Source organism: Portunus trituberculatus, chromosome 24 (genome assembly GCF_017591435.1).
Source record: "Portunus trituberculatus isolate SZX2019 chromosome 24, ASM1759143v1, whole genome shotgun sequence".
Classification (NCBI taxonomy): Eukaryota; Metazoa; Arthropoda; class Malacostraca; order Decapoda; family Portunidae; genus Portunus; species Portunus trituberculatus.
In genome coordinates, this window is record NC_059278.1 from 8655839 (window position 1) to 8683131 (window position 27293).

The 27293-nt window shown below is 43.2% G+C and overlaps 1 long non-coding RNA gene across 1 annotated transcript in view; it reads right to left on the bottom strand.

The window, feature by feature from the left end:
* LOC123508417 overlaps nucleotides 1–27293 on the bottom strand; it is a 98558-nt gene that overhangs the window by 11167 nt on the left and 60098 nt on the right. The window contains exon 2 of the long non-coding RNA XR_006675939.1: nucleotides 7135–7288. This is a non-coding gene — a long non-coding RNA (uncharacterized LOC123508417). The remainder of the gene's footprint in view (nucleotides 1–7134; nucleotides 7289–27293) is intronic.

A 27293-nucleotide genomic window follows, 5' to 3' on the forward strand; every position in this document is an offset into this window, starting at 1 on the left:
AAAATAAAATCTATAAATAAAACTGTCTCCCTTTAACTTTAATTTTAACCTGACCTGTTCTTTTATTCAGGGTTCAAAAAAGAAAAGAAAAGAAACCAGTGACACGTCTGTAGAAAAGCGGCGAATCATGTCACCTGTCTGTATTGGCTCCGGTGATACGTGAAAAAGTCAATTGCAGTCTTCAAGGAAACCATATATAGAAGGAAAAATCAGATCCATCACCTCTTATTTCCTGGTTTCCTTTGTATTCTCGTTCTCTGTAGCATCTGTCTCGACCCTGCATATCCTCGACACCGGGATTAAATCTTCAGTGCTGTAATTCCCTTTAAAACTTACTAATAATTTTCATTGAGAGTGCTGATAGAGGAGAAGGAGATAGAGGAGAAATAATAGGAGGGGGAAAAACAAGAGAGAAGGAAGAGGAGGAACATAAATGAATATAAAGGACGTCCTAAAAGTAACAGACAGTCAGTCATTTCTATAGGCTGTTTGGAGGAGGAGGAGGAGTAAAGGAGGAGAAGGGAGATGATCAGGAGGAGGAGGAGGAGGAGGAGGAGGAGGAGGAGGAGAGGGTCACATAACGCATGAGAATGGGGAGAAGAAGAGAAAGTAAGAAAATAGTGAAAAATCGGAATAGGAGGTATGAATATGTGAGAGGGAGAGGAAAAAAAGAAAGGAACAAAAATTTGAAAGAATGAAGGGGAAAGAAGATAAAAAAAATTGACTGCTGAAATGGAGTTATTAGTGACGGTGCAGAGAGAGAGAGAGAGAGAGAGAGAGAGAGAGAGAGAGAGAGAGAGAGAGAGAGAGAGAGAGAGAGAGAGAGAGAGAGAGAGAGAGAGAGAGAGAGAGAGAGAGAGAGAGAGAGAGAGAGAGAGAGAGAGAGAGAGAGATTGAGATTCACTTGTATTGAGATTCACTTGTATTGCGTTAAGAGAAAATTCAAACATTTAAGAAATATAACAGAGAGAGAGAGAGACACAAAAAAAGAAGATTCACAAGTTGTATTGCCGACAACGAGAGGGAGGAGAAATGGATTACTATTCCCTGGCACATAAACCTCCATTCTTAGTCGTGGCCTTTCTCCCTCTCTCTTCCCGTCTCCACATCACATAATATTTCCCCCCTAGAGAACAGATAAAAGGAGGAGGATGTGCAAAGTCTGACACTGGAAATTACGTTCTCCCTCTCCCATTCTCGAGGGATGCGAAGGGCGGGGGATAAGCTGCCTCCCTCATAGCATCCTGAGCTTGGCCGTGGCGCCCTTCACAACTGCTGGAGTGGAATAGCGTCATTTGCTTTCACGATGACAAGAAAAATAGAGGAACTAGAACCTTCAATGGGTCAGGGAAATATATACGCAGTGATGCAATGAGATTTATTCTTTCTTTCACTCACTCTTTTTATCTCTTCTCTCTTTTCCTCCTCTCTTACCTTTCCTCTTCAAACACGGGCAAAGCACAGGTGACCAGGAGGGCACTCTCTGCATACACTTGACTTTAGAGTGGTGAGTGTCACGAAGTTTTCTGAAGGAGGAGAGGGGAGTATCTTGCTGTACAAACAAAGATGCACAGAAAAACATGCCTGACTGGAGGGATGCCAACTCAGTGATTCAGATGCGACACTGAACAGTCCGTTAAACCTTTACACTTCTCGATATGTACAACGAAAGTAACGTTAATATGAAGAGTGTTGCCTGTGGTCGCTCGCTATTTTTATGTATTATACTTGGTATACGCTCCTATAGTTATATGGAGATCCATATTCTAGAAATCCCTCAATTGATGCATCTTGATGTACTCTACCTGTATGCTGCAAAATATTTATAGTAAGTGCTTATGCTAACAGTATCCACGTGTCTCGATGACGCTATCTTTATAATAACAACAAATTTATAAGTTAAACACTCCTATGTAACAATATCCTACAAGGACATTGACATATTGACTTCCAAACACACACACACACACACACACACACACACACACACACACACACACACACACACACACACACACACACACACACACACACACACACACACACACACACACACACACACACACACGAGATAATGTGCTTAGTATTTAGTTTGTTTTTGCCATATTTCTTGTTTTCTGCTAATGACGGTGGTAAAGAATCTCAATATTTCATTATCTGGATTGTTAACACACAATTTTTTTTTTTTTTTTTACTTAGGAAAGAGGGCCAGCCAAGAGCAAAAAAAAAAAGAAAGTTAGAAAGAAGCCCACTTGAGCGCTGGCTCTCCAAAGAGTAGAAAATGTGCCAAAACCGTCAACCAGAATTAGGGGAGCAAATGCCTCGATACCTCCCTCTTAAAAGAAGACAAGTTGTAGGAATTTGGAAATACAGATGCAGGGAGGGAGTTCCAGAGTTTACCAGTGAAAGGGATGAATGATTGAGCGTACTGGTTAACTCTTGCATTAGAGAGTTGGACAGAATAGGGATGAGAGGAAGAAGAAAGCCTTGTGCAGCGTGGCCGCAGGAGGAGGGAGGCATGCAGTTAGCAAGATCAGTAGAACAGTTACCATGAAAATAGCGATAAAATATAGAAAGGGATGCAACATTTCGGCGGTGAGAAAGAGACTGAAGACAGTTAGTCAGAGGAGGGAGTTGATGAGACGAAGAGCTTTCGATTCCACCCTATCAAGCAAAGCTGTGTGACTGGAACCCCCAAACATGCGAAGAGTACTCCATACAGGGACGGATAAGGCCCTTATACAGAGTAAGCAGTTGGAGGGCGAGAAAACTGGCGGAGACGCCTCAGAACACCTAACTTCATAGAAGCTGTTTTAGCAAGAGATGAGATGTGAAGTTTCCAGTTAAGATTATGAGCAAAGGACAGACCGAGGATATTCATTGTGGAAGAGGAGACAGTTGAGTGTCATTGAAGAAGAGGGATAGTTGTCTGGAAGGTTGTGTCGAGTTGATAGATGGAGGAATTGAGTTTTGAGGCATTGAAAACTACTAGATTTTCTCTGCCCCAATCGGAAATTTTAGAAAGATCGGAAGTCAGGCGTTCCGTGGCGTCCCCGCGTGATCTGTTAATTTCCTGAAGGGTTGGACGTCTCTGAAAGAACGTGGAAAGATGTAGGGTGGTATCATCAGCGTAGGAGTGGATAGGGCAAGAAGTTTGGTTAAGAAGGTCATTAATGAATAATAGAAAGAGAGTGGGTGACAGGACAGAACCCTGAGGAACACCACTATTAATAGGTTTAGGAGAAGAACAGTAGCCGTCTACCACAGCAGCAATAGAGCGGTCGGAAAGGAAACTTGAGATAAAGTTGCAGAGAGAAGGATAGAAGCCGTAAGAGGGCAGTTTTGAAATCAAAGCTTTATGCCAGACTCTATCAAAAGCTTTTGATATGTCTAACGCAACAGCAAAAGTTTCACCGAAATCTCTAAAGAGGATGACCAAGACTCAGTAAGGAAAGCCAGATCACCAGTAGAGCGACCTTGACGGAAGCCATACTGGCGATCAGACAGAAGATTGTGAAGTGACAGATGTTTGAGAATCTTCCTATTCAGGATAGATTCAAAAACTTTAGACAAGCAAGAGATTAAAGCTATAGGACGGTAGTTTGAGGGGTTAGAACGGTCACCCTTTTTAGGAACAGGCTGAATGTAGGTGAAGGAAAGGTAGAAGTCGATAGACAAAGTTGGAAGAGTTTGGCCAGGCAAGGTGCAAGCACAGAAGCACAGTTTTTGAGAACAATAGGAGGGACCCCATCAGGTCCATAAGCCTTCCGAGGGTTTAGGCCAGCAAGGGCATGGAAAACATCATTACGAAGAATTTTGATTGTAGACATGAAATAGTCAGAGGGAGGAGGAGAGGGAGGGACAAGCCCAGAATCGTCCAAGGTGGAGTTGTGAGCAAAGGTTTGAGAAAAGAGTTCAGCTTTAGAGACAGAAGAGATGGCAGTGGTGCCATCAGGATGAAATAAAGGAGGGAAAGATGAAGAAGTGAAGTTATTTGAGATGTTTTTGGCTAGATGCCAGAAGTCACGAGGAGAGTTTGAGTTTGAAAGATTTTGAAATTTCCTATTTATGAAAGAGTGTTTGGCAAGTTGAAGAACAGACTTGGCATGATTCCGGGCAGAGATATAAAGTGCATGAGATTCAAGATGGATGACGTTTTTTTTTCCGGCCTACCGAATCATTTGCGTAAAAATAAGTCGGTCGGTGATTTTTTTCAACTATTTCGAACTCTCCCATTGCGGTGACCGATTCACTATGTCATTTTTGTTTTCTTGCCATTTGCACAAACTTGTACTGAATATACAATGAAGGATTTCCTAATAAAGAAAATCACACAAGACTTTATCAGTAACTTCCCTTGACACTTTCTGATAGTGAGCTTCGGGAAAGTAGGAGAGCTCACGTGGGAGAGTGCTTCTACTAGCCGTAATGGGTTGAGAGTGGACCTGGTGGAGTGAGAATTGAGAGTAAGTGAAATGCGTGTCTGGCTGAACTCACAAAGAAGAGACGGAACAGCGTGAGGAACATTACGCTCAACTGAAGTAGAAGAGTCGAATGTCATGACTCGTTCCCAGCACGAGTTCCGCGTGTCGCTTAAATGACACACCGATTGACAACTTGCGCAAGGACATAAAATGAGTAAAGAGAGACGTAGGAACTTTGCGCCAAAAGCCATTATTGCCGAACTCCCTCCTCTCTGCAGTAATTCCAGTTTAGATGCAGGACGGAGAAACGAGGAAGAAGGGAATTGTAGGTAGAATGTGTTTATGAGTAGAATTTTCATCAGTAATTTCCTTCTTAGATATTCACTTTGTAGTTAACTAATTTTGGTTAGGATGAAAGACGGAAAGGAGAAGAAATGATATACAATAATAAAAAAGGAGCGTTCATTGATCAGATTTCTACTGCCAATGACTTCAGTTTTTTTTACGCCACAGTTAAACAATTCCGGCTAAGATTGAATGAAAAGCAGAAAGAGATGATAAAAATATATTTGTGAATAAAGTTGCTATCATTAATGTCTTTTTTCGCTTAACTTTTACGCAAGGTTTGAACTTTGAATAGTAACTTTTTGGCTTCACTCATCATGAAAAAGACGAGATAAAACAAAAGGCATTTTTCTCCTCGTCTACCTGACTCCTGGTTAACACGTACCATCAAAACTGGCGGCAGTGTATTGCCCACCACTTGTTTGGAGCGGGAAATACCAGACTGTAAAATCCTGCTTTATCTCCCCGGCTCAGTGCTCATTAAGAGGGAAAAGTTTGCTTTCGAGTTGCAGACCGGAAGGGAATTGTAAGGACTACATTTTTTTTTCTGTGCGTGTGGATAAGAGGAGCGGGGAGCGGCGGGAAGAGATGGATGAAAGATTGTAGCATATCCAGGTTTGCAGATTTCGGTCAGCGGAGAGTGAATGGTGGACAAATGAAGGACGATGCTATTGACAATCTGCTATTAAGACTCACCTGATGAACACTTTTGAATACACTAGCCTGTCCTTCACCTAACCTTGAAAAACATCATGGCAAACATTATTTTCATCTATTTGTTTGACCTTACAAACAAATTGCCAGTTTTTGAAGAATCTTAATTAGAAAATACAAACGGTTACGATTAACAATGATGAGCAGAATGAAAATAGATGTTTTTCGTAGATCGTAGTGTCTAGAATATTAAGGCGGAGATGGGATATAATAGCTCCTTCCCCTTTGTCCCCGCGCCAACTGGAGGATGAAGACTTGACAAGGTGACGGACGGGTGGAGGTCGGCAGGTGACGAGTAATGTTCCCGTACTGTTGTCGCTTTGATGAAGCAAGAGTCAGAGTTTTATTTGTTTATTTATTTTATTTTTTTATATGTGTGAACAAGGAGGAAAAAAAAAAAAAACATGAATAACTGAAGCATGAAATTGTCCAGTGGTGACTCAGGTATCAAGTATACATGTTGAATTACTACTACTACTACTACTACTACTACTACTACTACTACTACTACTACACACCCACACACACACACGTAATAATAATCAATAGTTAACAAGAGGACTTTTTCCTGGGCGCCTGTGGATCAGCAACTCAGCGAGTGAAAATCCGATTACCGGGAGAGTGATTATGGGATTCCTCTCTCCCGGGGATTGTGTTGCTCCGGGTTCGTATCCTGGTTCGTATTCAGAAACACTGTCCTCTCATTACATCTATTTTCAAAGGCCTCAGATACTACTAGCTGGGCTGTCATGAGTGTTTCTCCTCTTAAATCATGTTGTAATTTTGTTATATAAAAAGACCCTTAAAAAGCTGTATTTTGAACTAGAGCTTTTGTAAAAAAGTACAGGTGTGGCGTAAAATGTTTCAGAATATGGTGCCCTGTGCATTACAGCCACCCATACTAACAACCCACACTCTTAGCTCATGTACCACCCTTACTATCTATTCACACCCAATGCTACTATACTCATTCATATATTCATGCTGAGCCTTTTTGCTACACACACACACACACACACACACACACACACACACACACACACACACACACACAATCCCTTATGAGCATATATTCTTCTCTTGTTGAAGTGTCACTATCGCATTTGACCGCTATTCATCCTCCAACAAGCTTCCTCCTTCCCTCCCAGCCTCTCTTCCTCACTCCTTCTATTCCTTCTCCCTCGCTTGTCCTTCCCTTCCATCTCGCACTGCCACTCGGAATGACATCACTCACCAGCGTATCCCCCTCTTCCTCCTCTTCTTCTTCTAACTCCTCCTCCTCCTCCTCCTCCTCCTCCTACCTCACCACTCAGCTGATCTGGTCTCCATCAGCGGCGTGCATGTGGCGTGAGTGCGTCTCTCAGAGGGCGGCTGGGAAAGGCTATATGTGTGTGTGTGTGTGTGTGTGTGTGTGTGTGTGTGTGTGTGTGTGTGTGTCAAGCCTCAGCCCGGCAGGAGGCACCGCTTGGGGCTCTTATCTCAGGTTTCTGGAGTTTATCACGAAAGTCTTTGATGCAGGTTCAGAAACTTGTGTATTTCCACGTATATATGTGTGTTAGTATCCAATTTAGCGCTGCTTGACTATACTTTGTGGGGTCGTCATTTTGTTATTGACCTTGCTCCGTTGGTGTATTTTATTTTGTTTATTTACCTCGTGCCGTCGTCTCCGTGGTCGCCAGATGCAGCCGTTCATTAAGCCGCTTTGCTCTGGAGTTTTACTGCGGGAGGAAGCTCCGGATGGCCCGTCTTGGGGCGTGGCTCTGAGCTGCGGCCCTTGGGGACGTCTGGGTCTGGCTGATGGGCGGCTGATGAAAAAAGTGAGGGGCAAGATGCAGGATGAGGAACCACAAGAATGACGAACATACGCGAATAAAGGAAGAAATAAACCCAAGTAAAGGTAGATTTGGGTTTGAAAAGGTGAGCAACAGGAGAAAAGCAAGGAAAGAGATGGAAAACAAAGAGAATCACAATGGAAAGCTTAACTCTTGTTTGAAATTCCAATTTTTGCATATGTTCATGCGAGTAAATTTAGAATTTGGATACAAGGCTGCTTACGAACATTTTATACAAGCTGCTGTAAGCCCACTTCTTAAGAGCGAGGGCTTATAATACTTGAGCGCATCGAGGTAATTAAGTAAGCGACGTTGATGATAATAAAGCAATGAAGGGGAGAAGTTCGTAAACTGAAGGCCCGCTAAAATACACAGCACCAGGTACAATACAACGCAGGAAAATACAACGTAATATTTCCTCCCTTTCAAAAAAGAAAGAAAAAAGTGACAACTGGCAGGCGTTTCGAGGACAAGGGAAACTTTTCACGTATTTTAGTAAAAGAAAAAAAAACTGAAAAATAACTTGCGATCGACCATATTTCTTCCAATTCCTGGTGGTAAATTTGCGTGGGACTTTTGTGTTTGTGGCAATCCCTTGAGAGAGAGAGAGAGAGAGAGAGAGAGAGAGAGAGAGAGAGAGAGAGAGAGAGAGAGAGAGAGAGAGAGAGAGAGAGAGAGAGAGAGAGTATACATCAGTGAATTTTCAGTGAATTAGCAAATGAAAGAGGAAGGCATGACAAGCAGAGAAGAATGTTGAAGCCCAAACATACCCGGCCATCAAGTTACCTAAATATTCATGAAGACAAAAGAAGAAGAAGAAGAAGAAGAAGAAGAAGAAGAAGAAGAAGATCCTACACAACATTTTCTCTTATTTCCTCATTTTCCGGAGAGAACCTCGCTCTAATGATTCAAGGTAGTGAGGCGCAATGGAAAGCCTCACTCACTCACACAAGTCACTAATTACAAGGGCGGAGTCACCGGTTATTGGCCTTACCTGTGACTAAAGGCAGTGTAATTGTCGCAAATAACTTTCACCCACTGACTCAAGTCCGGTGATGTTATAAAGGTAATTACAACTCTCTCAGGTGATTGTCGAGTGTTAAGGAGGGAGAAGGAGAGGGAGAGTGGGGAGAAACACTGCCCTGGTGTGTTTAGCGGAGAAGAACATCACTCTGACCTTGGCTTGTGCTGCCCGGTGGGTGTGCCTGTGACGGTGTTGTGTTTGTTGTGTTTGTGTTGCGTGTGTTTGTTTCGTGTCCGTGGAATCGGAAACTGGTGAACATGTGAGGGACCACCAACAGTGAGAACGACAGGTGTGTGTGTGTGTGTGTGTGTGTGTGTGTGTGTGTGTGTGTGTGTGTGTGTGTGTGTGTGTGTGTGTGTGTGTGTGTGTGTGTGTGTGTGTGCTGGATTGGTGTAGGATGATCCTGGATTTTAGTGCATTGCCGAATGCTATGTGTGAAATGTATTATGAAATGAAGAGATGAGAGAGAGAGAGAGAGAGAGAGAGAGAGAGAGAGAGAGAGAGAGAGAGAGAGAGAGAGAGAGAGAGAATCAACATGAATTGAAAATGTATGACAACCACTCCCCAAATTAAACACACACACACACACACACACACACACACACACACACACACACACACACACACACACACGGTAGCTCAGTGGTTAGAGCGCTGGCTTCACAAGCCAGAGGACCGGGGTTCGATTCCCCGGCCGGGTGGAGATATTTGGGTGTGTCTCCTTTCACGTGTAGCCCCTGTTCACCTAGCAGTGAGTAGGTACGGGATGTAAATCGAGGAGTTGTGACCTTGTTGTCCCGGTGTGTGGTGTGTGCCTGGTCTCAGGCCTATCCGAAGATCGGAAACAATGAGCTCTGAGCTCGTTCCTCAGGGTAACGTCTGGCTGTCTCGTCAGAGACTGCAGCAGATCAAACAGTGAATTACACACACACACACACACACACACACACACACACACACACACACACACACCTTCCCTCACTCACCTACACCACCTCACCCCATAGAACTGTAACTTGTGATAGGATCAAATAATTTTTTGTACGAGGCATCAGGATGTTGGCAGAGAGCGGGTGTTTCTGATGGCTGTAGAGGATGTTGTCATGGGTAGGGAGGTGCTAAGGGGGAACTTTGGTGCTACTAGGGTGCTACCGGGGTGCTGGAGTGCCTGTAGCGTAGGGAGGCGGTTTGTTGGCAGCATCAGAAGTCTTTGGAATCTGGAAAAGGATGGACGCAAGGAAGGGAAAAATGGGAGAGACGATCGGATGGAGACAAGGCGGGAGAGATGGAGGGTTGGAGAGAAGTTAAAAAGAAAAGAAGGGAAGAATTGATAGACATATGGGAAAGGGGATGGGTTGGAGTGATGTAGGGAGGGAAGTGAAGAGTAACGGAGAAAATATAGGAAGGAAGAGAGGGAAACATGGGGAAATTGATATCTGAGATGGAAAAGGAAAAGGAAAGGACGAAAAAGGTAAAGAAAAATATGGGATAAATGAATAAATGAATACAGAGTGAGAGAGAGAGAGAGAGAGAGAGAGAGAGAGAGAGAGAGAGAGAGAGAGAGAGAGAGAGAGAGATGTATCACAATATAAAGTGAATTATGAAAGGTAAAATATGGTCGTCAGAGGCCTTAAATCTAGAAAACGAAAAAAAAAAAATCATAGAAGGTAAAAACAAAACGATAAACAAAGAAATCCGTAAAAAGACAGAGAGAAATGGAAGGAGAAAAAGGAAATATCGATGGCCTAGAAAAAAGCAAAAGGCAAGAAAAAAAAAAAACCGAACAACAAAGGAATCAATAGAAGAGAGAAATGGGAGGAGAGAAGGAAATATCGACAATGTAGACGGCTTTACGTGAGGTCAGATGGCTCTCCTCGTCTCGTTCGACATCACTGCTGGCTAACTTTACCAGCAAACTTGTGATTAATGCCGAACATCATCACAACTTGGAGGGAGGTGCAGGCCTTGAGAGAACACGTACGGAGGCTGACATACTCTTAGAATCCGAGGCAGGTAAGCATGGAGTGATAAAGGAAGATCAACAACGTGGCAGATGAACTAATCCCATAGCAAGAAGGTTTATATGGTTGCCGGTAATCGATTCGAAGTTTATGAGAGAGGAGAGAAGTTCACGGGAAGTTATTCTGATCAAGTTATTGTTATGGACGACAGAGAGCAGCAAGAGGAAGGGAAGATGGTAGTATTGAAGGTTAAAGGTAACAAGAGATAAAGAAAGCGATGGACAGAGGGAGGGAGGAAAAAAGGACACTGTCGCAAGATGGTGGAGAGGAAACCAGAGAGAAGAGGAACAAGGGAGGGAGGGAAAAAAGAAAGTTATTGCAGCATTGTGGGGAGGAAACAAAAAAAGGTGAAACGAAATTAAAGAAAAGAACTAAAAGAGGAAAAAAGATACAAACTGCTGCGAGATTTTCAACAGTCACGAAAGAAATGGAAGAAAGTAAAAAGAAAAGTAAGTAAGAGAGGAAACAAGAAAGATGCCGTAAGATGGTAGGAAGGCAACAAAAAAGAAAAAGAAAAAAAAAACAAAGAAACCCAAAAAAAGAAGACATCCACACGATAATGGAAAGGAAACCAGTAACGGAACGCAGGCCACGAATAGTGAGAAAATGATAGAAGGAAGGGAAGAGAAGAGGAAGGAAAAATGAAGAAAGGAAGGAGGAAGGAAACTGTCGCGAGAGGGTCAAGAGCCAATAGGGGCCGTAAGGTGGACCAAAGGGAAAGGAAGGACGCAGGCAGGAGGGAAAGAAACTAGTGAACGAGAGAGGAAGAGAGCGAGGAGGGGAGGAGGAAACATGGAGTGGACACAAGGGGAAGATAGAAGTGAGAATCTGAAAGGGAGGAAGGAGGACGAGAGCTAAAGAAGAACTAAAGAGAGAAACACTGAAGGATAAAAGATGAGAGAGGAAAAAATAGAAATAAGAATAACCCGCACGCCAAAAATCAAAGCCTCTGTCCAGGACGAAGATGAAATGGACCTCAAAGCAAACACAAAGGGGAGCGGAGAATGGAGGAGCCGCTGCAGAGAAGACGCGGGGAGAGGGGAGAAGGTCGGCAAGGTGAGGGGAAATCACGACATGTGGCGACGGCGAAGGAAATAGACAAAGGGAACGCAGAAGAACGCAAAGGGGAAAAAGATCTCAAATGGCCACCAAAGACATTCCTCTGAAATTCGGCTTGAGAGGGAAAAAGTGGCTGGCAAATCCGATAAGGACAAACGTGTTATTTATTTTCTCCTCTGCACTTCTATCTCTTCCTCTCTGTTCTCCTCTGTCCTTGGTCCTCCCCCTAGTGTGACAGTGACGTATGCATCGCCTCCTATCACCGTCCTTATCATCCATTAGTCCATTGTCTTCTTAGCAGATAAAACAACGATTCTTCACGACTCTTTTATGCCACAGCTGTTAATAATCCGTCAAATTAATGAAACAAACATCCTTAATGTGGCACCAATTTCACCGTTCTCTCATCCATCATCGCAGTGTTTTCAGATTATCAAACAACAGCCGTCAGTATCAAACCACCAGAACTACCCAGTGTTGTTCCCTTCATCTCACCATCCATCTCCGTTATGTTGTCTTCTTAACACTTTCACTATCTCGGTCATGTTTTATTAATATTCAGAGTTCTATAAAAAGAAAACGATTTACACATTAGCACTGAAATAAAAAAGAAATAGAATAAGAAGTTAATGTTGTATTTGTTAATTTGTTGCTGGTTATGTGAAGATTTTGTGCAGTTGCGAAAGGATTAACAGACACAACCATAAACCCATAGAACTCTGATAGTTTACTTCAACATACTTCAACATTCTTTCTATTCTAAACCACTCATAGCGTATCGTGTTGCTAATCTCCTTTCCAGTCTCTTTTTGGCAGATAAACCCCACGATTCCTTACAAATCTTGTCTAAAATCTCAAGTATCAGTGAAATAAATATCGATAACCTTTAGGTATTCGGAACTACTCAACAACAGATGTTTTCATTATTTCAACATCCACCATCCCAGTGTTTTCTTAGCTAATACTGCAACGATTCCCTGGAAGTCCTTAATTAAAACTCACGAATAAAAAACAAGTATGCATAGTTACCCTGTACTCAAAACTTCTTACTACTAATTTCATCATATACTATCATCACAATGAGCCATAAAACCACTATTTTTCATAACTCTTTCAATTTGCAAACAAATAAGCCACTTAATATTTCTCAACAATGTTTTCATCATCTTACCATGTGCCATCCCAGCCTATTCTTGGCAGACACAACCACAGCATCTTTCAGTTCTTTCAATCAAAAATATATCAGTTCAATTAAACAAACATCCCGACTAAGCGGAGGCATTTTCATCACCTCGCCTGTGGATATGATGATCTGCAAATTCATTGGAATGCTGATGCAGGCGACAATGGTCATCATATATCGGAATGAGCGTTTTCAAGGCCCTCTATTGGCCATTTCTCTATCGGAAAATCTTTATAAACGACGTGGGATGGAGGGACGGAGAGACAGCGGGCTGCAGGGATGAGATGGATGAAGGATGGACATAGGAGGGAGGAAGGAAGGAAAGGAGAGATTGTGTGGGGATTGAGATGAAATGTTACTCCTAGCTATTTTAAAGGGAAAAAAAAGTGCAGTGAAAGCCGATATGGCGTCTTGGAAATACTAGCGCCCAAGAATTCTTGCCTGGAACTTTGCACTCGGAAAGCTAAACTAAATCAATGATGAGGATTGTTGGAGACAGACTCAGATACCCAGACAGACCAATGAACAGACGGATAGAGATATATACAAACAGTCAGACACACAGACACCGCATTCCATCGCTTCGCTGGACCAACACGTCTCAAGGCGGTAAGAAAATCCACCGGTGGGAAGCCAGCATGGAAATCTTGCTTAAGCGAAAGTAATACAGTAACTTTCAACTTCTACAAGGTTTTACTCCAACGCTCCAACGGAAAAACTAAACTTTCCTCTGAGAAACAATTTCATTAATGCACGCACTTCCTGAAGCAGGGGAAATGCTGAGAATTTCTTGACCTGCTGTGAGAGATATGGGTATTAGAGTAGGAGGAGGAGGAGGAGGAGGAGGAAGAGGGGAGGAGGAGGAGGAAGAGGAGGAGGAAGGGGAGAAGGAGAAGGAAGGCATGGCGCGGTGGGTTCTCTGAATATCATAACAGGGAGGTGCGCAGGAGGAAGAAGGAAGAGCCTACCGGGCGGCCATCCAGAAGAGTGATAGGGCGATGGTATGGGCGTTGGGAGAAGGAGGCAGTGGACGCAAGCAAGAGGAGGAGATGGAGGAGGAGAATGAGAAGCAGCGTGGGAAGACGAAGGAGGAGAAGTAGAAAAAAATGAGTAAAAGGATGGTGATTAAAAGACTTCGAAGAAAATACAAGGAATCATTCTAGAAATAGACAGGAAGCTCTTGTGGATAATTATTAGATCAGGTAAACAATAGAAATAAAGGATTACTTGAAAATACCTTGGAGTGTGTGTATGAAAGAGATGTAGATAGATAGATAGATAGATAGATAGAGAGAGAGAGAGAGAGAGAGAGAGAGAGAGAGAGAGAGAGAGAGAGAGAGAGAGAGAGAGAGAGAGAGAGAGAGAGAGAGAGAGAGAGAGAGAGAGAGAGAGAGAGAGAGAGAGAGTCGGGGGTGGGGGAAATTGAGTCAGGAGTGGAGTAACTGAACCAGAAGGGGAAAAAATATAGATACATGTAGGTGGAGAAAAACAGTAATGTGGAGCGGAAAATATTGTGTGTCCTTTATTGTTTTTTTCCAAGGTTAGTTCCCGGAAGCGGCTGGAACAAAAAAAAAAAAAAAAGATGGAGGCGTATATTTTTATAGCGACACCACCACCACCACCACCACCACCACCATCGCCATCCTGCACCAACCACTCCCGTCACTACCTCTCAGCACTCCCTCTTTCTCCCTTAAATTCGGCTCAAAATACGTGTAAATTGAGGGAAAAGGCGGCCAAAGAGCTCCTTGTCTGATACATCTTGGCCAGACACAGATGGACGGCTCGATATAACTCACTCAGCGCCTCTTCCTCCTCCTCCTCCTCCTCCTCCTCCTCCTCCTCCTCCTCCTCCTCCTCCTCCTCCTCCTCCTCCTCCTCCATCTCCACATTATAAGATCTCCTCGTGGAATGTGATAAATTGTAAGCCTCTGTATACACGTCCACTACACCCCGTGGGATACTTTTCTCTTTGCTTTATGGGAAGACTCTCGCATCCTTCACTTGCTCGCTCACTCGTAGCTTCTCCCTTTCCTGACACCGCGTCCCTCTCTCGCCTCAGCACCGATTGAATTAATGCTCGGCCAGCGTCATGAAGGAGAGGTTATTGCAGTAGTTAATTTCGTTTATTAATCTGTACGTCATCAGTGTTATGTGTTTGACGCTCCCGATGCTTGGTCACCTAACGATTATTAATATTACGGAATGCATGAGTTTATCAGGTTTTAGATTTTGTGTGGGTGTGTCGTGGTAGTGGTGGTGGTGGTGGTGGTGGTGGTGGTGTTTAGGGTAATAATTTAGGTGAGTTATAAAAAGTGATTCATTTAAAAGTTTTGCCCACCTTGTTAATTATTGCTCTGCCTCGACTCTCAAATGCTCCGTTATCTTGCGTTATAACTCGCAGTGGTATTTATTTTTCCTCCCTCTCTCTCTATTTCGCTTTTTTATAATCAAGGGCGTCACGCAGATAGATAAGGCTCACCCCGCCCTGTGCCGAGACATTTTTTGGCAAGTGATATGGGAAGGGGCGTGATTTTTCCTTCACTCCCCACCTCTCTCTCTCTCTCTCTCTCTCTCTCTCTCTCTCTCTCTCTTTTTTTTTTTTTTTTTTTATTTAAACATAATTTATACAGAAGAACATGTACCCAAAGGCGCACTGTCGTGTGCTACCTATTCTAAGGGTACTACAATCTATTTCTCTACAATATTTACAAGACTTAAAATAGAAAATATACAAGATGGTCAGCATGTAAATGGAGCACTGTTCTTTTCACTTCACTAGCACTATTCACGCACTGCACTACACTGAGTGTCACGTCACAAAGAGTGTCAGAGGAGTTGGCAGTGTCTGTCTCCACTTATGTGCCATCAGTTTGACACTGTGTGTGTTCATCTCCTGGACGTGAGGCACCGCGGCCGTGAACAAGTTCCACATCCTGGAGACGCGTCCTGCGAAGGTGCGTTGATGCTGACACCCGTGGGATCGCGGCACCTCTACGGCGTCACCACCATTGAGCACCGTTCTCGTGCTCCGTGCGGTGACTCTCAGAGGATGACGCAGCCCTGCCAGATGTGGCACTCTTTGCACCTGTGCCTTATGGAACACTACGATTGCCGCCACATCTCTGCGGTGTTCCAGTGAATCAAGGGACGCTCAGGCTCTGGGTGAGGTGGTATTGCAGCATCTACTAGCCGTATGGCGCGGCGTTGGATGCTGTCCAGTCTCCTTCTGTGTGTGGCGGCACAGGACATCCAGGAGAGAGCTGCGTACTCAAGGTGGGGCCGCACCTGTGCCTTGTACAGCAGCAGTCTCCCTTCCTGTCGAGGAAACTGGCGATCCTTCTGAGAGCGGAGATCCTGTGAGAGGCTTTCTTGGCAATGGATTTGACATGGCTGTCAAACCTCAGCCCTCGATCCACCTCCACTCCAAGTATCTTGACGTCATCTTGGAGTGGGAGAGCAGCAGCGCCAAAAGACAACTTTCCTGCCATTGCTGCCATGGCGGCTGGGGACCGAGAGACAACCATTGCCTGTGTCTTCTCCGGCGCGAATGTCACTCTCTCTCTCTCTCTCTCTCTCTCTCTCTCTCTCTCTCTCTCTCTCTCTCTCTCTCTCTCTCTCTCTCTCTCTCTCTCTCTCTCTCTCTCTCTCTCTCTCTCTCTCTCTCTCTCTCTCTCTCTCTCTCTCTCTCTCTCTCTCTCTCTCTCTCTCTCTCTCTCTCTCTCTCTCTCTCTCTCTCTCTCTCTCTCTCTCTCTCTCTCTCTCTCTCTCTCTCTCTCTCTCTCTCTCTCTCTCTCTCTCTCTCTCTCTCTCTCTCTCTCTCTCTCTCTCTCTCTCTCTCTCTCTCTCTCTCTCTCTCTCTCTCTCTCTCTCTCTCTCTCTCTCTCTCTCTCTCTCTCTCTCTCTCTCTCTCTCTCAAACCATGACCAAAAACACACACGTGCCTCACACAAATCCACAAACGCGCGGGAGATCATGAACAAGCCCTGGGTTCCTCCTCGCCCGCCCTGGCAAAGGCTTCCATCTCTTTCCATTCACAGCCGCCACGCCGAGATAATCGTATGTTTACTCCTTCTTTCATACGATTCACCCACCCGCTTCAGGTGCCTCCCACACTTGGTATGAGGCCACCATCGTACCCTGCATCTCCTCCTCCTCCTTCTCTGCCTCCTCCTCAAACCACCGTGATCACAAAACTGCGCACTCCATACCAAAGGAGCGGGAGGTGGAGGAGCAGAAGTGGTAGGAGGAGTAGAAGAAGCTGTAGCTTTCCAAAGTCACAGGATCGCGAAGTTGGCCTCCAGGGATCTTTTGCATTTCCCAGCACAAACACACCGAGGTCATGCCTTCACAACTAACCTCACAAGCACCTCTTTGCGTCCTACCCAACTTCTTGCCCTTCCCCCGCCTTCACTTCCCTCCCCTTAGCATCCTTCTCCTTGCTCTTTAAGGTCTTCCTCCCCCGAGGTAGGGAGATCAATACACATGTCTACTTGGCTATTGTTACGGAGGCTCGTTCTTGTTCATGGCTCGCCGTGTTTGTCTCGCTCTCGAAATTTTCACACAGTACAGAAACCTCGTGTGGCCGGGAGACTGTGAGACTGTGAGATTGGGGGACTGTGAGGCGAGGTGCAGTGAGAAGCGATACCAGTCTATGCAGGAAAGGAAGTGAGATGAATCAAGAAAATAAGGAGGAAGGGACAAGACTATGAAAGAAAGGCAAAGGAAGGAGGGGTGGGTGAAAAAGGTAGAAGGAGGCTTCAGGTTGTCTACACGCAATGAAGAAAGATGTTAGATGAGGTTTACGAGACGCATCGTATTGGCAACATCCCTACAAGAGTACGGTAGCTCGTAAATAAAGAAAGCTGCTGCTGCGGGACCATAAAAACCATGAGAAATATAAATTTAAAGGTTCCTACATGGGAGGAGGAAAGGAGGGAGAGAGGATGGGTTTGGGGAGGACGGGAGGAGTAGGAGGAATAGGCGGGATTGGGGAGGGAGAGTAAGAGAGAATCCACTATGTTGACTTTTACGGGAATGGGAAAAGCGAAGGGAAACAGTTGTCCTCCGTGACTGTGCATTCCAGTGACGTCACGACATGAGAGTGGAATGAAATGGCGGCCGTGGCAAAGTTTTCGTAGTAGATTTTGCAATTTAATTTGTTTTCCTATTGGTAATTTCTTTTTTTTTGTTGATACTTTTGATATTTACTACTGCTACTACTACTACTACTACTACTACTACTACTACTACTACTACTACTACTACTACTACTACTACTACTACTACTACTACTACTACTACTACTACTACTACTACTACTACTACTACTACTACTCTCTCTCTCTCTCTCTCTCTCTCTCTCTCTCTCTCACACACACACACACACACACACACACACACACACACACACACACACACACACACACACACACACACACACACACACACACACACACACACACACACACACACACATGCCACCTGTTGCACTTCGGATAATGTTAATCGTGTGTATGGATGAATTCCAAAATTTCCACCTGTATATGATCGACCTTATATTCAGGGCGTGGATGCCCCGTGAAAGGAATATATCGCTCGCCCTCTACTGGGAATGAATGATATTACTGTTATCTGGAGGAAAAGAATGATTTTGAAATGATGACGAGAACCTGAGCGTCCCTTATTCGGCATGTTCTTTTCAGCGCTTATGCAAAAGGAAGGAAATAACGAAGGGAACAAAAATTAACACAAACGAAGTCCAAACAGCAACAAACTCCGAGATGGTCCTCACAAGACTTTCTGGGTAACCATTCTAACCTATTAGTGAGGGAAACAATATCACGGAAAAGGTAAGAGGATAGTACAGAAAAGATTGATTGATTGATACATTTATTGTTGAATTAATAAAGGATTACAACAAAGGAAGAGGATGGGCCTTGCCACCCACCCCCTGGGCAAAGACTTAAGGTTAAAGTATCACAAAAATAACTGGACAGTATACACAACAAGAATACAAGTATTTCATTAAATAAATACACATATTGCACACCTTATTGCCTAAGACATCCTACAGTCTGGGAGCAAACTGAGGATATTCCCTGAGTATATCCCTGAGGGTGGCAGAGTCTAGGAGATGGTCAATGAGGCTGTACAAATCATGCTGACCTTGTGGCCTAAATTTAGCAATGAGAGGACATTCCATGATATAGTGACGCAGAGTGTGTCCCCTTGGTGTAGCACACAGCACACACCAGGAGAAGCACTGACTTCCCAAAAGTATTTGTAGCGTAATCTGAGCCTCACTGCCACCCTGTCATGTGATGCAGTGTGTCTCCCGTAGGTGTAAGCACAGCTCTGGGAGACACATGTTTAGTGAAGACTAGTGCTACTGCCCCTATGGCAACAAAGCTCCAACTGATCACTAATGCTACTTTGTACAAAGCCCTTAATGCTACTCTTAACATAACCCAGAGTGTACTCAGTGCCAGGGTCCACTGTGTCATCTTGTAGGGCACACTGAGCAAGGTGGTCTGCTTTTTCATTTAAAGGGATACCCACATGAAAGGGTATCCAGATGAAATGGACCGTGGCACCAGCACCTTCTAGGGTGTGGATGAGATCAAGACACTTATTAACTAGATCACAGTCCATGGGGGAGGTGGATTGAAGGGCGTACAATGCAGCCTGACTGTCAATAAAGAAATATACATTCTTATGGAGAGGCGCCACAATGTGGAGCGCCTCCAGTACAGCATACAGTTCTGCTCTAGTGGAAGAAATGGGTGCAGGGAGCCGCCTGGAAACCTCAGTGTCAGTGTAGAGACTGGCAGAGATGTAGTCACGGATGAACAGCCCATACAGGAAAGAGAAGAGAGAGAGAGAGAGAGAGAGAGAGAGAGAGAGAGAGAGAGAGAGAGAGAGAGAGAGAGAGAGAGAGAGAGAGAGAGAGAGAGAGAGAGAGAGAGAGAGAGAGAGAGAGAGAGAGAGAGAGAGGGAGGAGGAGGAGGAGGAGGAGGAGGAGGAGGAGGAGGAGGAGGAGGAAAGGGAAAAGAAGGAAAAAGACATATTGACTGCACGGAAAAGAGTCTTGAGGGATTTCACCCCCTAAGACGATTTCTAAGCTAGCGAACAAGGACATAAGCAGACAGCCAGTTACATATTGAAGGCAACCACGACTGCTGCTGGTATTACCTTGAGTTATGTTATGGTTATTGGCTACCCTATAGTGGTCAGCATAGCACTGTCTTGATTTCTCTGTCTAATTACTTACTATTACTATTAAAGGTATTAGTATTACTGAGTTGTATTTCTACTTACATATAGTGCTTTTTATCTTGTTTCTGACACGGGGATGTGTTTTGGTTACTTAGCGGTTTGTCGCAGTCTCTTCATAAGCTTCAAGTGTTTGGACATCAGTTTTTTGTCTCTTGTCTGTAACTAACAATTTTTTTTCAGTTTTTGGACCTTCGGTGATCCATTGTGTCATTCCGGCATGTCCACACCACCTACTAAACCTTCATTTCAAGATTACACTTTCTACTGGACAACCATACTAGTACGTCAATAGTTTTTTTTGTTTCTACTGTATTTTTTCCCGTTTTTTCTATTGAGTGTCTGCTTAATGTAATCCTTTAACTGGTATTTTGCACATCTTTCCTTGATGACCAATCACTCTGAGGCATCTTGTTCTACAGCAACCTCCATACACTGAACTGACTACAACTTGTAAAATATATACTTTATTTTTCCCTTTCTTTCTTGTAATTGTTTATAGAGATTCCGTAAATTGTTCTCAGTGTTATGAATTGTTGCATTTTGAAGTGAAAAATATGATCATCCAAACAAAGGTTTCTGTTTCATCGTTCCAATTAGCTTCGTCTACTTTTCTTATTTACTATATTTTCCATCACTTAATACCAATTGAGATAAGAAACCTACATCAAATAGTAAAGTGCCATCTTTACTTTTTTTTCTATTTGAGCTACGGAAGATATACACATCATCAGTTACTCCTATCGCTCCATAGATACAAATGTCATCAGTGTTCTTAGCTGAAGAAAAACCCGCAAGTCCTCCCGTCCCTCCCACAGCCACACAACGCCGCCTCACACTGGCATTGTTCTCAAGCGCTTCATTTCCAGTACACCTCGAGTCTCTTTCTCAGCCTCGCGCTTAATGGTTACGTCTTACTGCTACATAAAACGGATAACACAACAATACCCTTAAACCCATTCTTGTGTATATAGTCCTCTCTCTCTCTCTCTCTCTCTCTCTCTCTCTCTCTCTCTCTCTCTCTCTCTCTCTCTCTCTCTCTCTCTCTCTCTCTCTCTCTCTCTCTCTCTCTCTCTCTCTCTCTCTCTCTCTCTCTCTCTCTCTCTCTCTCTCTCTCTCTGTCTGTCTGTCTGTCTCTGTCTCTCTGTCTCTCTCTCTCTCTCTCTGTCTCTCTCTCTCTCTCTTTGTCTCTCTCTCTCTCTCTCTCTCTCTCTCTCTCTCTCTCTCTCTGTCTCTCTCTCTCTCTCTCTCTCTCTCTCTCTCTCTCTCTCTCTCTCTCTCTCTCTCTCTCTCTCTCTCTCTCTCTCTCTCTCTCTCTCTCTCTCTCTCTCTCTCTCTCTCTCTCTCTCTCTCTCTCTCTCTCTCTCTCTCTCTCTCTCTCTCTCTCTGACAGTTTGCATTTGTTTCCAAGACAATTTAGTTGATATAGTTTTTTCGTCTCATATTTCCTCTCCTTTTCTTGACATTCCTTGACTGATCTTGTGATGACGCAACATGACAATTCCCTTAATTAATCCGTAACTCACCTGTCACATCTCATTTTTATAAGTGTTGAAGTGACATATTTATTTCAAAGTGCTTCATGGCAATCAAATACCCCTCCCCACATTCTCTCTCTCTCTCTCTCTCTCTCTCTCTCTCTCTCTCTCTCTCTCTCTCTCTCTCTCTCTCTCTCTCTCTCTCTCTCTCTCTCTCTCTCTCTCTCTCTCTCTCTCTCTCTCTCTCTCTCTCTCTCTCTCTAACTCTCTACCTCAGACCACACATCATTATCACATCATCACAACCGCTTGACACTTCCATTTGCACGAAATAGATGTTAAGAGAGGGTCGGAAAGAGGCGGCGTGGGTGGGTACTTTGTATTACTCCTCTCCTGTTCATAATTCTCTCTCTCTCTCTCTCTCTCTCTCTCTCTCTCTCTCTCTCTCTCTCTCTCTCTCTCTCTCTCTCTCTCTCGCGCGCGCGAAAATCGGTAATAATTAGGTTGGCAATGGGAGGGAAGCATGAAAGCACCAAGTAAATTCATTATGAGTCATTATCCTCTGTCATTACCACCATTACAGCGTTAATTAGGCGGCGGAAGTATACATTTACTAATCGACTGTTTCTCACACGTCTTCCGTAAACGCGAGCTTCTGAGTGGACGCCTGGGGGAGAAAAATGCTAAAATAGCAGGAACAACAAAATAAAAAGGAAATATTACCAAAATGTATGCACAAAAAGATTAAACCATTGGAATATTCTTCATGTGTCTCTCTCTCCATTTCTCATCCCAGTCCTTGTTACTCCTTCCCATTCTTTCTAGTCTCTGTCTATCTGTCTTTGTCTCTCCCTCCTCCCTTCTTCCTCGTCCTCTTTTCCTTTGTCTTTAACCTTACTCTCTTCCTTCTCCTCCTATTTCTTCCTACCTCACCTCCTCCCTCCTTTTTTCTCATAACTTGCCATCTCTGCCTCTGGTCTATTTCTGTATCCATTTCTCCATCCATTACTTCACTCCCCGTTAGGACACAAGTCTTTAACCCTTCTCGTATATTTTCCCACCCTCGTCCCTTCCTTTCCCCGGCATCCCTTCTCCCATATGGTCGCCCTGATGTCCCCATTTTTTGTGGCAGTAAGTTGGGAAGTTTTGGGATAACCTGTGCTGCTGTGATGAGCGAGCACCCAAGATAATGAGTCATCAATTATAGGATGGCGGAGGGGCGGCATTAGGGAGAGAAGTGGGAGAAGTGGAGAGAGTGGCAGAGAAGCAGTTTTTCTATGCATGTTACGTTATAAGAAAAGTGAAATCTGTCATCCTTTATCATGGTTACTTTCATTAGGTAGATCTGCCTCTTAGATCGTGTTCTTCCTCTCCCATTGCGCATCCTTCTTCCAGTTCTTCATCCCCACCACAGTGTTTCTTATTCTTCCTTTACTCTCCCCACTACCTCCCTGTTCTCTCTCTCTCTCTCTCTCTCTCTCTCTCTCTCTGACTTGCCTTCGCATGTTAAAAACTCAAACACACTGTCCTCCTTCAAAAGACGCCTAAAGATCTTCCTCATGCTATAAGTTAGCACGTTCTTTTATGACTGAACTCACTGTTCTAATATTAATAGACTGTAGTTCACTTACATTTTAGTTGTAAACTTATTTTACTAGTTTTTTTTATTTACTTTTTGTCATAGACCTGGTTTTACTTGTTTTTACTTCTTTTTAAATGTTTTTATTTTTATTTTTGTCTTAGCTATCTGTTATTATTATTCTAGAATGTAATGCATCATTTTACTCTTATCTATTATTATCATTATTCTAAAATCTAATGCATTATTTTACCTTTTGTATGTTAATAACTCATGTAAAGAATAGCCATTGTTAATGGAAATAAAGGATTCTGATTCTGATTCTGATTCTGATTCTGATTCTCTCTCTCTCTCTCTCTCTCTCTGCATATTCAGGACACACACACACACACACACACACACACACACACACACACACACACACACACACACACACACACACACACACACACACACACACACACACACACACACACACACACACACACACACACACACACACACACACACACACAAAGGGTTAGTTAAGTATATATAAGTGTAGTAGTATTAACACCACAGCAACACATCGTACCATGCCACACCTCACCACACTACACCACCAACACTACCACTATCATTACCACCACCACCACCACTACACACCATACCATACCACTTAACACCACACGACACCACAGTAATCTTGGCGTTCCGACTTTCCCAGCTCCTTCGACCACTGTCCCGTCCCATCGCCACTAAGGTAAATGTTCTTTCGCCACATATTTGGTGTAATTTAAAGGGTTTTGCATGTGTTTCCAGGTGATTCAGAGGCTCACTGAAGGAGTTGGAGATAGAAGAGAGGTGTGTAAGGGAGAGAGAGGAAGTGGAGATATTGAGGCAAAGTTCAAAAGGAAATAAAATACTTCCTCTCTATATCTTACAACTCTTTTTATTAGTGGAGTTTAGATTCTTTTGACACTTGAATTTTTAATAGAAAAATATTATATGGAATCTTGTCTGACTGTATTTTCTCTTGTCGAAAAAAATAATACTTTCCTAATTTCGTTATTTTAAATTTTCCTGTCATCACGCCTAAACCTGTCTTGGTATGGAAAACTTAGAAAATATATGAAATGTACATCAAGTAAAAACGTACAATGGAATTTAGTTTATTAGTTCGTATTTGATTTAAGCTCATTGTTAAACTTGAGAAAGAAAATACACGACGAGGATATTGCCTTTTCATATTTATCTGAAAATTAAAGAAAATTGTATTCAGAATTTGTAATAGAATCTAATCTGGCTGTGTTTTTCTTGATATTAAAAGTTTTTGTGGTCCCGTTAGTAAAAGTTAGTTTTTTTAATATTTTGGCTTTGATACTCAACCCAGAAATATTTTTATGTTAGTTCATGACAAATCAGAATACGTAGTGCATTCCAGTCTGCGCATTTTCTTTCTTCCCTCATTTTTTTTTTATTAATTACGTTACTTAAATATATGTGCCGAGATGGACATTTCCTTGCCTCCCTCCTTGTCTGTAAGTAAGCAACATCAGTATTTAAATAATCTTCCTTGTGTTCCCTGAATCATACGTGAACGAAAGACAAAATTAACCGCGAAAATAATTCAATAACACCCAAAATGCCCCAAAATGATGCAGCCCCGTTCAGAGCGACCATGAGAACATCATCAGGATTCAAAACTCAGACCTCTTTTCCTGCCTCCCTGTGTCTCTTTATCAATATTTTCTCCAATTTCCAGATTTCTTTGGCATTTGAAGGCATTTTTCCAGACTGAAATGCATAATTATGTAGTATTAGTAGAAGGAAAAACGTTGAATGGAGGAGAAGGAGGAAGAAGGAAGGAAGAATGAAGCGAAAGGAAGGGAGAGTGTTAGTGGTAGTAATAGCAACAGCACCAGCAGCAGCAGCAGCAGCAGCAGTAGTAGTAGTAGTAGTAGTAGTAGTAGTAGTAGTAGTAGTAGTAGTAGTAGTAGTAGTAGTAGTAGTAGTAGTAGTAGTTGTAGTAGTAGTAGTAGTAGTAGTAGTAGTTGTTGTTGTTGTTGTAGCATCAGCAGCGTTTTCTTGTAGTTTCGTATTAGTTAGATAACTGACAAATGAACCAATCGATTATTTAATTTACCGCCTGGAGGACGATCATTATCATTCATCAGCTACTTAGTGAAGAGTTTGTGAGACAGTTATGTGGACCTTTTATTATCCTCGGTGTGAAAGTTCGTCAAAATATTTAATACTTTTCTTCTTATATCGAGTCTTTTTATTATTTTGGGAGGAAGATTAACCCATTCAAAGTCCGTAGAACCATCTTTCCCTCTCCTACCGCCTTTGATTTACGAGGTAGTTTAGTGAATAAGGTCATCAGCTTTCAAACTTCTCTACCATTACTCATTTAATTTTTAACATGACTTTAACCCGCAGCTGTCTAGACTCGCAGTAGATTGCGACTCCTACGGAAGACCTGGCTGCCCTACTTGCCTCGATTATCCTTCCTTTATGACCTTTCCATCCTTCTTTCATGCTCTTAATATCATCGTTTCGTGCTCTTCATATCCTTGTTTCGTAATCCTAATATCCTTGCTTGTACGTGGCTTGAATATCCTTGTTTAATAGTGAGGTTCTATCAGGTTTCTTATCTCATGGCTTTCATTCACATTTAATTTAAATGTAGTCTTAGCTTAGTGTAGTTCAGTGTAGTGTAGTTTATGCAGGTAAATAGAATGTGGTAAATGAGAAATAGAGGGTGGTAAATGGGACATCTCTATTCCTCTAATGTTTCAGTCTTCTTTAAAGAGACTAAGCTCTGAAGAAGACCATTAGTCGAAACGGTAGAGAAATAAAGAGCTTCAAAATCACCCCGTATTTCCTCTTTACTATGTTTAGTAGTGTGTGTTGACATGCTTTACTTTGTTAAATACTTTATCTAAATAGTTTACCTTTCAGTAACTTTATATCACGACATGACTGCTATCATTTATGTCTAGCTTAAAGTATTGAACATGACTTTTTACTTTATCTTATAAATGCATAAAGTTATCTCAACCGATCTGTTTATATTTCTCAATACTTATGTACTTAGCAAACTTCTCATGCTGCATTTTTGTTAGTGTAGTGAATATGGTACACAGATCATTTATAAGCTGCGTGTGTATGTTCTCTAAAGACTCCTGTTATTAATTGAATTCCTCATTTTGCCAAACTGTTTTGCTGAATTAAATTAATATTTACCTGCATGATGAGCTGGAATCTTATACACAGCCAATCACTTCAATTTCTTTATTATTACGATGGAATGTGAAATGCTTCGAGATAACTGGTGGAACTCATTTGAAAAGAAATTAATCCGTGTTTGTGTGTGTATGTGTGTGTGTGTGTGTGTGTGTGTGTGTGTGTGTTTTCACTGTTTGATCTGCAGCAGTCCCTGACGAGACAGCCAGACGTTACGGAACGAGCTCAGAGCTCATTATTTCCGATCTTCGGATAGGCCTGAGACCAGGCACACCACACACCGGGACAACAAGGTCACAACTCCTCGATTTACATCCCGTACCTACTCACTGCTAGGTGAACAGGGGCTACACGTGAAAGGAGACACACCCAAATATCTCCACCCGGCCGGGGAATCGAACCCCGGTCCTCTGGCTTGTGAAGCCAGCGCTCTAACCACTGAGCTACCAGCCGTGTGTGTGTGTGTGTGTGTGTGTGTGTGCATCGGTTTAAAGGTGCATATATAACGTGTGAATATGAATATAAGTAAATTATATAATTGAATAAAGTTTATAAGAACAGTAACGCATTCCCTTTAACCCACAAGTGCCTGTACTATAATTCTAGGGACCCAACAAGACCGTACAACATAGAAGTACAACAATTAGTTACTCTAAATGCATCAGCGGTATTCCTCACCTCACTTCACCTCTGCAACTCCAACTTTGTGTATTTCATATTTACCTCCAACACACAAATAGTTTCTAACAGCAGCCATGTATCGTACCCAACCAACACACACACACACACACACACGTCCTATACACCCCACACACGTCCTATACACCCCTCACACACATCCTGTACATCCCTCACACACGTCCTGTACACCCCACACACGTCCTGTATACCTCACACGCGTCTTGTACACCCCTAGAACATCCTGTACACCACACACACGTCCTGTACACCCCACACACGTCCTATATACGTCACACACGTCCTGTATACCCCTAGAACCTCCTGTACACCACACACACGTCCTGTATACCCCTCACACACGTCCTGTACACCCCACAAACACGTCCTGTACACCCCGCACACATATTCTCTGCTCCTCCTCTGCTGTTGCACTGTTCCCGCTTCGTCGTC